The sequence below is a fragment of the Peromyscus californicus genome, unplaced genomic scaffold, assembly GCF_007827085.1.
Source record: "Peromyscus californicus insignis strain IS unplaced genomic scaffold, ASM782708v3 Scaffold_6__1_contigs__length_162567912, whole genome shotgun sequence".
NCBI lineage: Eukaryota > Metazoa > Chordata > Mammalia > Rodentia > Cricetidae > Peromyscus > Peromyscus californicus.
In genome coordinates this window covers 73,779,080-73,793,769 of record NW_026294584.1, presented here as the reverse complement: position 1 = coordinate 73,793,769, position 14,690 = coordinate 73,779,080, and the positions used below count along the sequence as shown (strand labels likewise).

Below are 14,690 nucleotides of genomic sequence, written 5' to 3'. Positions count from 1 at the left end.
GGGCTGCATAGATTGCACTGAGGATCTGTGCTCTTGCTACGGGTGGCTGGCAGCACCCAGTTTGGGAACATCATCATCACTGTGTATCATGAATCATAATGGTTGTTCTATCCCAGTGAAGAGCATCTAAATGATACTGAGTGTGAACATGATCTTTGAATTATTCCCATCACCTCCTTCATCGTGGTCTCACTGTCCCTTCCACAGAGCACTGACTAACTGGACAGTATGTTCTGCAAATCCCTAATCAATGAGCAGCTCTCTGCCCAAAGCCACTGCTTTGGTCACGGGACTTGGATGTGATGCAGGTAATTGGAAAGGGGCCATTAGGAGAGAACAAGGAGGCACTCAATCTCCATGCATTTGAGAGCTAACAAATTAGACATCCTAAGTCAGTTTATCTCATAAATATGTATGTGTCCTTCAGGACAGAACCACTCACCCCAATCCAAGAACGAAAGAAGGTGGATAATGGTGGGACTCCTGCGAGTTTCCTTTTCTTGAGATAACCTTAAGGACCAAGTTATCTTTACAAATGAACATTCTAAGGTCAGATCCCGAGGTTTTCCCCAAGGTCAAATCTCGAGATTTCCTGTCAGGACAGTAGAGCACTTCTAACTCCATCTTAGTGATGGACAGATCTCTTTCCTATTCCTTTAACTCAGCAGCTATCCCTCCCTGAGCTGAGGAGCCTCAGGGCTTTGTCAAACCCTTTTTTTTTCTGAGGATCAGATCCAAGAACATCTGCCCCGTGAATCCCCAAGGGCTTTTATTGATTTTAGCCACGTTAACTGTCAAACATGAAACAGATCAAACAGAAGTTGTGGGGATGAAAAAACTCTAAGTCTTGTCAATTGGTAGTTAGTGTTCTCCAGGGAACCAGAACCATTAGTACACACACACACACCAACACACAGAGATGGGGGGGAAAGACAGAGGCAGAGAGACAGGTTGACTTTCATGTATTGTCTGCTGGCTGAGAGCTGCCAGTCTTTCTCCTATCCAGTGTTTGACTTGTGGTCTGGAAGGTGATTTCTAGCAGTGTCTGTCTGGGGCTCCCGGAAGAGTAAACATTTGGTTCATTGTCCTTCTAATCTTCTTTTCTGCAGCCCCAGGTCCTGCAGACTCCTGCTGGCTTACTGTTTTGTTCTTGAGGTCCTTACCTGTCTCCCCCCTCAGGCTCAGATCACAGTCTACCCAATCAACCTGCCTTTAGCTTCTGAAACACAGACCACACGGGTCATTATCCTCTTGTACTGAGGAAGGCCTCGTCTTCATTACCACCACATTTGCCAGGTGTCCTCAATTCACCCCGAACAAAACTGTTTTTATGGAGGAGGACAGCAGAACAGAGAGAAACTGAGTAATTTGCTGCCACACCGGGGGAAGAGCTAGTGAATGATTGGGCTTTTTTTTTTTTAAGATATCATTATTTTTAATTAGGTGTCTTGTGTGTCACAGGTGGCTGTGGGCTGTTTAGTGTGGGTGCTAGGAACTGAACCCTGCTCTCTGCAAGAGCAGCCTGTACTTTTAACTACTGAGCCTTCTCTCCAGCTCCCCCCCTTTGAGGGATGAGGCAGTTGTCCTTTGTAGCTTACTAGTCTTACTGTAAAGTCCCAACGTACATGTCCTTTCTAGACACACATTTGTGTTCTCAGATTATGTTTGTGTGTGTTTTGTGTGACATGTCCTAAGGAAATTTTAGAATCACTTGCATCATTAAATGGGCTCAGTCAGAACAAAACCTTTTTCCCTTGTAGCCATGGATCCCAGATTAGAGGGAGAAGTTCTCCTATGATGCTTTATCCCAAGCACTCTGTACACACCTTAGCCTGTTTTCCTGACTGCACTGAGCTTTCAGTGTGGACCCTGTCTCCTTCAGTCACCGTTCTGGATGGGAATCTTCCAGGCTACATCCTTCCCTTTCCTGGTGTTTTTGCTGCTATTGTTGAATTTAAAATGTTAGAATGTAGTGCTTAGTGTGGTAAAAATGCACAATACTGTCGTTGTTTTCCCTTCCTGGGTTCTTAATAAGTGCTTACTCTTTCCAGGCTTATGATGTACTGGGACTTAGTTTTTTTTTTTTTTTTTTTTTTTTTTTTTAATGGAATTTGGCTTTATTGCCAGGGCAAAGTCTTAGATGAGGAACAGGAGATATCTACCCAGTCTGATCCATCCCCATACTGGATCCATATCCCTGGCTCTCTGGGTAGTCATTTTGCAGGAGAGCCCAAGTGGAAGGTTATCTTGTCCCAATGGGATGAAGCACATGTCCTTCCTGACATGTTCAGATTGCTTGTTTCAGGTGTCCTTCATGTTACCCAGGTTGGAAACTTGCCCATGCTTGTACAGGTGGTCCTCACAGTAGCCTTGCGAAGGTTATATTGACCATTCTACTTTATTTTATTTTTCTAAAAAGGAAGAAAGACTCCAAAGAGCTCCAGATGCATGCCAAAGGTCAAATCTAAGTCAGCAGTCAAAAGTCTGAAGCAGTACCAGTGTGAGCTGACCACAAAGGACAAACTCTAAGGTCCAGCCTGGAAGGGTGTGTCACCACAGGATGCAAAGGCATCCCTCAGCCCCTGCTTCCACTTAGCTGTCCTTCAGTCTGAGAGAACTATCTCTTCTCCTACTCTTCATGCAGTTGAATTATTCAAGCCAAGCTCGCACCTCACTTCCCTTTCTCTAGAAACCCTTGACTCCATCTCTTTTCCGCGTTCCAGAACTAACATTATTTTACCAGCAGTAAACATGGTCTGTCACCAGTATATGCATGGTGGCCCCATCCAAGATGAGCTCAGGGAAGGCTGAACTGTGTCTTATTTCACCTCTGAGTAATCCGTGATTGGGGAATAATCCATAAGTACTCAAGCAATGAAAGAATAAACAGAGTTAACATAAGAACATCAGACTAGAGACCGGTTATAAGGACTAGGAAAGTCTATTTATTTAAAATTATGTCTTCAAGCCTTTTATAGGTACTTTGAGGATCATTTGGGACAACTAAATTTCTAAAAGAACAGGGAAAAACAGCTGGCTTAGGAAATATGGAACTGCCCTTGCATTGTGGATGTGGTAGACCTGGAATGACTCTCATTACTCAATGGGAAAAGCAAAATAGTGACCCCCAGGGGCTGATAGGTAATGGTTTAGGAGTCCTGCTTTCTGCTTCCTCCCCCAGAAGCCACCCTCTGGGCAACAGACCTTAGGATTTGTACCTGAGCAACCTGTGAATCTAAAACCCTTAGAAATAGTCCTTAGACACTATTGCCTGAGAGGTTATAGTACCACATGGTTCCAGAGAAACTAGCATGACTACGGACTGCTCATGGACCTTAATACTGTGTGGTGCAGCATTGGTATAAACAGATGCAACATGGAAATTTTTATTTTTATTTTTTTGCTTACACGCCTACACCTTCAGCTGTAGTTTCAAAGCCATGGAGTAGAGCTGTGCCCAGAGTTAGGAGGCCTATGTCTTGAGTCTAGTAATAGACAGTTATTAATCTTGGAGATGGTATTTTCTATCTTTGTTTCTTATTTTCCTCTTTAGTAAAAAGATGAGAAAGAAAAATATGCATTAAAGGCCTTGAAAACATTCGCACAGGGCTGGAGAGATGTTCAGTTTTTAGGAGCACTTGTTGCTCTTGAAGAAGACTAGGATATGTTCTCAGCACTCACATGATGGTTCAACACCATCTATAACTCCAGTTCCAGGGGATCTGATACCCTCTTCAGACCTTTAAGGGCTCTGTACACACATGTGATACACATACATACATGTAGGCAAAACACTCATACACATGAAATAAATAGATTTTTAAACAGTCACGTGATTTGTATTGACCATTCTACTTGAATCAGTCTTATCCAAGGAAATAGCCAGAAATATCTACATAAGAGTATGGATACACATCATCACAGAAACATTACAAATTGCAGAATATGAAGGAGAACTAAGCCTTAGGGCTAGGTGAAGTATTCACTGAATCAAATACGGTGGACTTGTTAATACCACAAAGCAGAATTAAGACGTGTGTGAGAGAGCACAGTGAATGAGTGTTTGCACTATGCCCGTGCCTTGCAGCAGAGTTGCCAGAAAATCTACTGTCAGTTGAGGAGGTTTGAGGTTTATTTCTGCAGAGAGGATGAGAGCACACTACAGGGAACTGTGTGGGATCTCAGTAAGAAGCAGGTAGGAAGAGCTTACATGATTTGGACTTATGATGAGTGACTTGAAGAGGGCTTCCAGGAGCAGACTTTGCTCTAAAGTGGGCATTGCTGGGAATTTGTAATTGGCATCTTAACATATTCTGTCTGGGAGGCTATACCAGGGACTATGTGAAGAGAGGAAGAAGGTACCCAAAGAAGGCAAACCAATCGACCAACAACCAAGAAATAACAACTAACCAACCAACAGAAAAGAATCAGGCTCTAAAGCTTAAGAAAGCCAAGGCAAGGCAGAGCCTGCCTTTAAAATAAGGCTAATAAATATCCCAAGGATACAAGAAGCAAGAAGCTGAACTAGAAGCTATTTAACAGCTGGTGAGAAACACGGAAGAGCTGGCATACAGTTCTCTCTAGACAGACAGCGGAGCAGGTATAAGCAACCAAAGGGGGTGTGTGGTTAGTAGCTGAAGGCAGGCTGAGGCATTCTCCAAGAAGGCACAGTCAGAGTGACTATGATGAAAATGTATTACGCATTCACAGAAGCGTAGGAGCGGAAACCATCAATATCTTTGTTACAGGAGACCAAGAAGGCGAGGGGGAAAAATAGGGTAAGAGCGTAACAATAATGATGGCTGAGATTTTCCTGGTTTGCAGAAACAGCCTCCCAGTTTCTTCTTATACTCCTTTGACTGCCCCACCCCCCATTGTTTTCTGCTCAGTCACACTGGCTCACTTTGGCCCTTTCCCTGAAGCCTCCTCTTCCATAGGCCTCAATACATGCTTTCCCCATCACCTAGAACTACTCCTGCCCTCCACTCCTCCTCCTTTACCTGTTTAATTCTCATGGAATCTTGAGCTCTCCATTGGCATATTAGTCCTGACTACCCTTTTCCCCAGATAGGTCTGATCTTTCTCTAATGAGCTCTCATAACCCATGTGTAGCCAGCACAATTGCATTTCAACGTACTGAATTATTTTCTACCTGACATCTGTCCAGTTGGCAGACTAAAAACTGCAGGCAAGGTGCTTGTCTACCTGATCTATCTTGTAACACTTGGTCTGGCGTGTATCCATTCTTGTGCTTGATAAATATCTGTTGATTGGATATGGCTAGCAAGACTTACAGTAGACTCGAGTACTTCAAGTACAAGATCATCCATGCAGTCAGGTGGATGAGACCAGAGTTTACGACCTGACGTTTTAAGCAGGAAGTGAGATGCCCACAGTAGCCAAGGACATGGGCACTAGCTCTGGCAGGAGTTCTCGAATGAATCAGGATAGTAAGGACTCTGGGACTGAGACTAGAGTACATTTGAAAGGAGTGAGAAACTGGGGAAGGAAAGGAAGAGAGAACAGACCTAGATTCACAAGTGGCCCGCTCCAGAAAGCTCTCGTGAGAAGAAAGACTTGGCACATTAAGGAGCCTGAGTGCAACTATTACCCGAGCTTGAATTGCAAAGCGTAAGCCATGAACTTTCTCTTTCCTGAGACACTCTCTCCTTCCTCTAGGTGTGATCTTATGACAGTGAAACATGATCCCACTGCTGAAATCACCTGCTACCAGGCAGAGGATCAGGAAACAGAATCTTGCTTTGCCTTCTTTTGACTTCACTTTATGTAACCCTAGAAGTGGCTGGACACCTAGCCTGGCTCTCCCGAGACAGGAGCATTTCAATTTGTGCCCATGTGTGATTTGGAGTCCCTGCACTAGAGCCTTGCCTGCCACAGCTGCCATTCCTAACTGACTCCATTATCATTTCATCTCTTATGTTTCCAGTGACATTTCTGAACAGGCCTGGGACATGAGGATATTACGATGGCTTCCTACTTGAAGTCTCTTGTCTTTATACTTTCGCTCAAACCTACTGCTTGTATACTTGATTCTGTGTCCAGCCATCAAAGCTCAAGTTAGATCCCAAATCTGCATTGTGCAGTATGGTAACCACTTCTCACAAGAGGCTACTTAAGTCAAACTTAACTAAAACTAAACTCCTGGTTCTCAGTCTTACTAGGCACATGAGGCTCATGTCTACTCTATCGGACAGCACTGCTGTAGGACATGTTTGTCCTTCCAGAGAATCTTATTAATCATTATTGTTTCAAATATGTATTTGCTAACTTAAGTGTTCTGATAACGGAAGTGATGTTGAGAGTAAAATATCTCTGGCTTGTACACACACTCTCTGCTCTAAAATGTTCTCTCTGCTGACCCCTTCCCCTGTCCCTACATATCAGAGTTTGAACTTGAGATGGAAAAGACCCAGAATGTCCTCCTCTTCGCTAGCCCCTGTGTGCTTTGCATTGATGTTGAGGGACACCTGGGACGGGTGTTACATGCATCCACTGGTTTACACAGACATCATGCTGTGAAGGGTTCACTGACAGGGCTTAAACCTCTGAGGCAAATCAAACATACTCCCTTTCCTCTAAATAGAAACTTCATTTCAGGGTTTGGTGAAATCTGGCATTTTTTTTTTCAACTCCTGCTGTCTAAGGCAATCCCTTAAGGTAATAAAAGGTATAAATATTTTTACTTTTGGTAGATGTATATTGCTTCTTCACCAAATATCTAAATGAAGAAAAACTAAAAGCATCCTCTCTGTTTCAGGTCGTTAGAGCAGAGCTCTAGGAGGGGATTTATAGCTACACAGTTACAAATTATGAATGTGCATTCATTCAACAACTACACCCTGTTGATTTGCTATTTAGTTTTTTTATTGCTGGCTTTTTGCGCTGCTCTACAGGAGACTGGCTGCAGATTTGGCTGCTACTCAGAGTGAGTAGTCACTGGGGATGTTGTTCCTATTCAGAAATGCACATGGTAGATCAAAGACAAAGATTGCAAACTTGTATATTAAAACCCATACATTACCCACACAATGAAAACGTGCATCCCACTCCACATGGGAGACTTGGGGATGAGTGTGAATGGGGGACGCTCAGGTTGGAGGCAGTGAAGGAAAGAACAGAGCTGCCTAATTACCCAGTGTGGTGCTTTCTGATCCCCTCTGAAGAGTTCTGCGGATCTCCTCAAAGGCCACCAAATGAAGTATGTACGGATGCAACCAAATGGAGGGCAGGCTTGGGACTGTTCCCATTTCTCCAACTTGGTACCTCAGCTTTTATGTACTCCACATGCTAGACTTCTAAATGTGATTTCTTTTGAACAAAAGAAGCCCCCAACACTTGACAATGGAACAAAAAGCTTCGCTGTGGGGCAGAAGTTAGTGGTGTGGAATAGATTTGGATGTGCTGTAGCACTCGCTTGCTTTCTGAGTAGAATTTCAGAGCAATGAAACTGGGCAGAGTTGCATGACTCCCAGTTTCCCTTGTTGTGAGGTTTGTGCTTAGTCTGGGTGTCCGTAATCAGCTAGCAGCAGAGCGTGGCATACAGCACTACTTCCTTCAGATGCCTGTCTAGGTCTGTGCCTCGGGTTCCCTTCCTCTAGCTCCCAGCATATGCTGAAAGGTAGTTGGTACAAAGGACAGGCATTCCTCCACATCCTTTCATCCACCTCTGGCAGCAAGGACATGTGGATGGTGCCCCCATCTGTCCAGCCTCCAGTATTATGCTAGTATTTAGAGCCCAAGAACAGCCTACAAATAGCCTAGAATTTTCTTTCCTTTAAGCTGTGGCTGAACCATTACATCAAATTCCAAGATGATCATGACGGGAGTTTTCCTGATGTTTCAAACCAAGAGGTATTGGTTTAAATATTAAGGCAACTCCACGTAGTTAAAAGGGAGGTTTATTTTGTGGGGTAACTTACAAGTGAAGGGATAGATTACAGGGTCTGGGAAAGGTGTAATGCAGTCCAGCGGTGTTCTCTGGAGAACTCTGCTTGGTCTGCGTCCAGCGCCCAGGATCCAGGAACCAAGAGAGCTCCCCCATCCGGGTCTTGGGTCTTCAGGGGTCCTCTCTTGTCTCTGCCTTGTAGGCGTGACAGTTACTGAAACCTCAAAGGGGGTGGTATTTCCAGGTCAAAGCTGGAATAGCTACCCACTACAAAGAGGGGCAGAATTTTTCTCTGCACCTTGTTTTCTGTCCTTGTGTGTAACAAAGAAGGGTCCAGCAACTGTGCTCTGGTGCCCTTGTATACTGTGATCCTTAACCTCCCTGTCAATTTACTAGTGAGCCTATTCTTCTGTCTCCATTGACTAAGTAAGCTTCAGTCCTGTGTCATCCTTCCACACACTGCCTGAGGCTCTAGACACACCTATAGAGATAAGATGCAGCCTGTGGGTTAGCATTCTAAGATCTTGCATGGAGAAGTACTCTGTCTTGTTGTGGGAATTCATACTACCAATAACCTTGGGTTATCTGGCCTGATAGAGGTGTGTTTTTTTTTGGGGGGGGTATGTGACTGCTTAAAACTGAGGAGGTGCATTCTCTCTCTCTCTCTCTCTCTCTCTCTCTCTCTCTCTCTCTCTCTCTCTCTCCTCTCTCTCTCTTCCTCTTGGTGGTCAGAGATCTGATGGCTGGTTCCATTGACCCCCTGGCAGAACAGAGGAGGATGATGGCTGTCTACTTTATTCTTTATCCATGAGCGTATTTCTCCCAATTTCATATCTTAATAAATCTTTGATTCCCTTTAACAGACTCTCATGGACTCATTTAATACTGTCTACCACTCCACATCTACAACAGTGCAGTTCAAGGACTGCTGTGGGACCACCACCAAGTGACCATGTTCAGAGTCTAGGGCTAGAACTGAATGAATAAAGTTCTGAACCCCAGGGGAGCCATCCAATTTGAAATCTGAAACAAAGCAGAGTGAACAAAGACACTTTCACACATACTTAATGATGGATCTACTTCCCAATGCAGTGATAACATGACATGTGAATGATAAGCAGTTCTCGTGCATGAATTTAATTGAAAGTGTTGCTAAAGGTTTAAATATGAAATTTCTTCCATGACCCCAAGTACGGAGTGCTTGGTCTCTAGCTGGTGATGTTATTTCACAATGTTTAGGAACATTTAAGAGGATGGCTAAAGTAGAACCCTGGGTTAGGTATGGAACCATATCCTGGAAGGTGGCACCTGGGTGTTCCTTCCAGCTGTCTGTTTTCTGTTCACTATGGAGTGAAACCCCTCCTCCACCATTCTCTCCTGGTGCCCCATGGTCTGCCTAACAGCATGGGGTCAAGTCTTTCTGCTTTGCTTTTTGTTCCCAGTTCTCATTAGAAACTTGGCTTAAAATATCCATAAATCTTTGGGGCTCAGTCCTCTGAAACACAAGTTGCTTTTCTTTCACATTGTGTTTTCAGGCGTTTTGGCCACAGTGATACAGAAGCAACCAAAACATAGCATTGGTATCAGAGACTGGAGTTGTTGCTGTGGCTAAACCTGACGTGTGGTTCCTGAGCCCTTTGTAACTGGTTTGTAGTAAGAATTTGAAGCATGTGGAGGCTTAAGTAGAAAAAGCCCAGAATACGGTAAACAGAGAGCCTTGATGGGAAATTTTGGTGGCATCTTGGAAGAGCAGAACGCCACTGAGAATGCAGACAGAGAAGGCCAGGCTCCAGAGAGTTCAGATAGGAGTGAGAATTCTACTGGAAATTAAACCAGAGATTGTCGTATTGCAATATAGCTGAGAACTTGTTTACATTTTGTTCTTGCCCTGATATTTTGTGTGAGGCTGAATTTAAATTTGATGGATTTGTTAATGTGATGGAGGAAATATCACAGCAACCAGCATCCAGGCTGAGGTGTGGTTATTCCTGGCTATTTTTAGCAATGCTTATAATGATATTTTGGATCAAAACAACAGAGCAGATAAACCTGAAGAAACTTGTAGTTTGATCAGAAAATCCTATGCATAGATGCAGCTAAGGAGGGGAATGTTTCGGAAGAGATTAGTGCTATTAAAAAGAAACCAAATGCTTCAGATTAGGACAATGGGGAAGATGACTCCAAGGAATCTTATGAATTGGACAAACTCTACCCACTGAGGGCTCAAGGGTATGAAAATGTAAACCTATTTTCCTGGTGCTTTAGAGATGACACAGGGTTCAGGAAGCAGACCAGCTTACTGTGGGTGATATTTGCCTTCTGATCCATCATGATGGGTCTTGTCTATAGCAGGAGTTGGTGACCTTGTGATCCTGCAGTTACTCAGATGGCCATGCAACCTGGAGCCACCAGGCCTGGCTATTTGTCAGTTAGTTCATTAATTTACTCACCTGATGACATTCTGAAGTGTTTATATCTTTCCCCAAGTAGAGGAGCAAGTGTTATGGATCCGGATAGTCTCTCTACCCTTGGTCCTTTTCCAACAGTGGGGAGGGAAATGTTAACCAGTTATAATGAGCAATCATACAATGCAGTAAGAACTGTGAAGTAAAGTGTGTGTTGTTTCACGAACTCTGGTCTAGGCAAAAGAAAAGGGAGAGGGAGTTTGTTGAACTCTGGAGAATAACCAAGACTTCACTTGGGTGGTGAGAAGCTGCGATGCAGGATTGAGAGGAAGGCAGAGAAAGAGAGAGAAGAAGGATTCTCTGCAGTGGTCCATGGCACTGGAGCCCACAGCTGAAAGGAGGGAGCATGACTCAAGCTTGAGATCTCTGCCCTTATTCTAAGCAAGAAAAGGCAGTTAGAGGGTCTAACATGATCAGATTTGCACATGAAAGTTGCCCTTGGCTGCATAGTAGAGAACAGATGCTCCAGAGCGGGGATAGAGTCAGAAGACCAAAGAAGTGTTGTCATATCTTAAAATATGGTGTCCTGTAGCAATGATTCTATTTGACCCCTTGTGAACCCTGATACCTTTATTTGTACACTTATGCATTCAAAATTCAAGATATAGAGGGTGTATTAGCTACTGTCCTCACTGCATTAGCTACATTCCTACTCTCCACATCCAAAAACACCCAAGAGAAGATTTATTTAGGGTCACATATTCAGAGCATTCAATCCATAGTGCATTGATTGATTCTGGACCCAAGGTGAAACCCATCACTGTAGCTATGGAAACAGGTGGAGGAGGAGGCAGTTTACCTCATGAAAGACAGGAACCAGAGAAAGGGGCAAATAAGAAGATGCCAGAGCAAGAAACAGTCCCCAAGGACATAACCAATGTTGACATTCTTCCTCCAGGCAAGGCCCCATCTCTTAAAGTTTCCAGAACCAAGCCTGGCGGTGGTGACACACGCCTTTAATCCCAGCACTCAGGAGGCAGAGGCAGGCGGATCTCTGTGAGTTCGAGGCCAGCCTGGTCTACAGAGCAAGTTCCAGGACAGGCTCCAAAAGCTACACAGAGAAACCCTGTCTCAGAAAAAAAAAAAAAAAAAAAAAAAAAGTTTCCAGAACCTCCCAAAACAGTGCCACCTACTGGTGACCTAGCATTCACACACCAATAACGGGGCATTTTAGATCCAACCATGACAGAAGGCGACTGTCAGAAGCTGCTTACATAATTGACTTTCTGGATTACTGAATGATCTCTTAGCCTCCATTGTGCCCTGGACCCCGTTTCAAAGGAAGAGTCTCAGAATCCCACACAATATGAACACACGAACAGGACTGGGCTAGTCAGACACCTGGACTCTCACCTGGGCTGCCTTGACTCTCGGTTCCCTGGGTCTTATTTGACTTTTCACAAATTACTATTAAGGATTACATGAGGCACATAGGAAAAGAGCAGACAAGGACTCAGAGAGCAGTGTTTCTATCCATCTATCTAGCCAGCCCACAGGGCAGCTCTTTAGCATCAAGAGGAAGAGGCACATTAGGATGAACATATTTGCCTTTCATTTCCTGTTGTTTTGTCTCCTGTGACTTCCTTTGAGGAATCTCATCTTGCTGGAAGGACCTACTTTAGGTTCCCCAAAGCAGAAACTGGGAAAAATCACTGAAGTTAAAGGGTTTTTGTACCCTTACAGATGCTGGGCAGGAAAGATCCAAGTTCTGGGCAAGCGTCTCTCTGCCACCAGCTGCAGGGTGGGACAGTGGTTGGAAAGCTGTCCCTTGGACTTCTAGCTGAGAGTGTTTCTAAAAGGCTGGTGAGGTGGCTTGATGGGTAAAGGTGCTTGTGGAGAAGCTTTCCAACCTGAGTTTAATCCCAGAAACCAACACGGTGGAAGAAGAGAACAGACTCCCACCCCCTGCAAGTCCTCTGACCTACATATACCACACACACACACACACACACACACACACACACACACACACACACACACACACACACACATGCGCAATGTAGTAAAAGTAATTTGAAAAGACTATTTCTGCATTGAAAATTTGGAGTTGAAAACAATGTGTTTTTCACATGGAACATATACTACACTGACCTCGTAGACTGGCAGCAGTCCCCCTGGCCATGGAGAAAGCCTTAGGGACAGGGGGACAATTCAGAGGGAGAAGGAATCCTATTCTGGTTTGCCTGTAGCTGTAAGACATGATAACAACGACTGACATGCAGCTTGGGATTTGAAACTGGGTTTTACCATATATTCAGGAGTATGGAATAGTCTTTTGTTGTTTTTGCCTAGAACTGTCAGCTGATTGGCTCCTCTCTCCTCCAACACCTTCTGCACTTAGGATTCCATTTAGGGCATCTTGTAATTTTTCTCATCTTAGGAAACATCCATTCTTTTCGTCTTGAGAAAGTAGGTTGGTATCTTGGATATTCCGGTTCTGAGCTTGTTTCCAACAACACATGAGTTCTCTGAATGCTATTAAAGTCTGTCTGGATTTAAGGAAAGACCCAGGCTGGTGCTTTTGAAAGAAAGGTAACTCTCATGAGTGATGCCTCCTTATCTCAATGAGCTTGGGTCCAGAGAAGATGACTTCAAAGAGAAGACCTGTGCACATTCTTCTGGCTTGATTTGGGAGTTCAAAATCATGTTCAGAACATCTATAAAGATGATAGATTAAAGGAGATCCTGGGTGTCTTGGACCCCCAGAGCATTCTCAGCTGCCCACTGCCTGTGTCTCCACTCACTGCTTTGGGCCTCTTGTGAGTATCACTTTCACATTCTTGAATTACAAGAAATGACAAGAAAGTTTCACTCACAGGGGATGATAGAGGTTCCACCAAACCCGTCATGTGGCCAGCCTCATAGCTGGCAAAAATTAATTGATTTCTGAACTTATTTCCACAACTACATGCTAACTCAGTCTCCTCTTCTTAAAAAGGGCAACTTGGGTACCACAGGCCGGGGAAGAAAAACTGACCCAAATATCATTAAAAGAAAATCCTGCTCTCTTTCTTCACAGTTCTGTCCTACCCTACAGCACCTCTTCTGACTCTCCAAATAATAATTGGGCATTAGAAGCTGGCTGTGTGACCTCAGTTAACAACTATTAAAGGCTATCTGGACAGTGCTTTTGAAAGAGAGCTAACTCTCACATGTGGTGTGTCCTCATTTCAGTGAGCTCGAGTTCACTGACGATGCCTTCAGAAAGAATGAATGGCCAACTGCTTCTTCAGTTTGACCTGCTTTCTGAATGGTGCTTGAAACCCATTTGCTATCAGCACCATCATTTGATTGGAGGGAATGTACAGTATGTAGAGAACTACCGACAGGTCTAGTCACTAAACGCCCGATCTACGACTCAGAAAAGGGACACGTGGGACGAGGGGCATGAGGGAGGATTGGCTTCACCCCACATCACTACAGTGACATCCATGTTTGGCTGCACTTTATCTGGCTTTGCCCCTTCCCATAGAGGCTGGGACTCTGTCACAAGGGCCGGCTTCTCACACAGAGAAGGCAGACATTTCTAAGAAGACTGCACAGGTGGCAGGCTCTACCCACTTGAGACCCTTCCAATGTGCCCAACCAGTTCTTCATAACTGCTCACAGCTCAATGCTAGGGCAGGTGGGGTTTGTCCACAGAAAGGTACCATCCCTGCTCAAATCCTCCCAGCTTACAGTGGGTGGGCATTTTAACTTACAAAACCCCTTGTCTATACTCTGACTTTCAAACTACAAAGAAAGTAAAATAAGGACCATTATCCTTATTTTCAAACTCAGAGCTCCAGGGATTTGCTCAGGGTCACATAGTTGGGACTGGAATTCAAGACTCTTGCTTTTAGTACAGCCAGTTTATTCCCACCAGAAATGATAGGTGCTTTCCCAAACTACCAGGAGTCCTTAAGCACACCCTGCAGGCGTGGCTGCAGGTGTTTGCCATGTTTAAACAGAAAAATCTAATAAGACAAGAGTACGTCTGTGTTTTCTCGGTGAGAAACCTTCTGCAAATCATTCTGTTGTTGGTGCACTAATACTGCTGTTCACCTGCCTCTAATTGCTTTTGACTGCCTGAAACCTTTACAGTGGCCCTTTTCATTGTTTATGCTTCAATCAGCAATGTGGTCATTGTCTTACACTCCTTCCCCCAAAACTGGAATTGCTTGGATCAGGAAGACAAGAAGTCCCTGGGAATAGGTTGTATGTTTTTACTAACTTATTTAGCTACGGCTCTAAACTTCCAGAAAAGGTTTAGAGTCATGAAGCTTTAGATTTTACGTAGCATTAAGTCAATGGGTCAGCAGCTAGGATGGAACAGGTCT

General features: G+C 44.2%; 1 protein-coding gene across 1 annotated transcript in view; it reads left to right on the top strand.

The window, feature by feature from the left end:
* Positions 1-14,690, top strand: part of Pde1c (phosphodiesterase 1C) — a 621,274-nt gene that overhangs the window by 531,924 nt on the left and 74,660 nt on the right. The gene's annotated exons all lie outside the window — the stretch shown is intronic.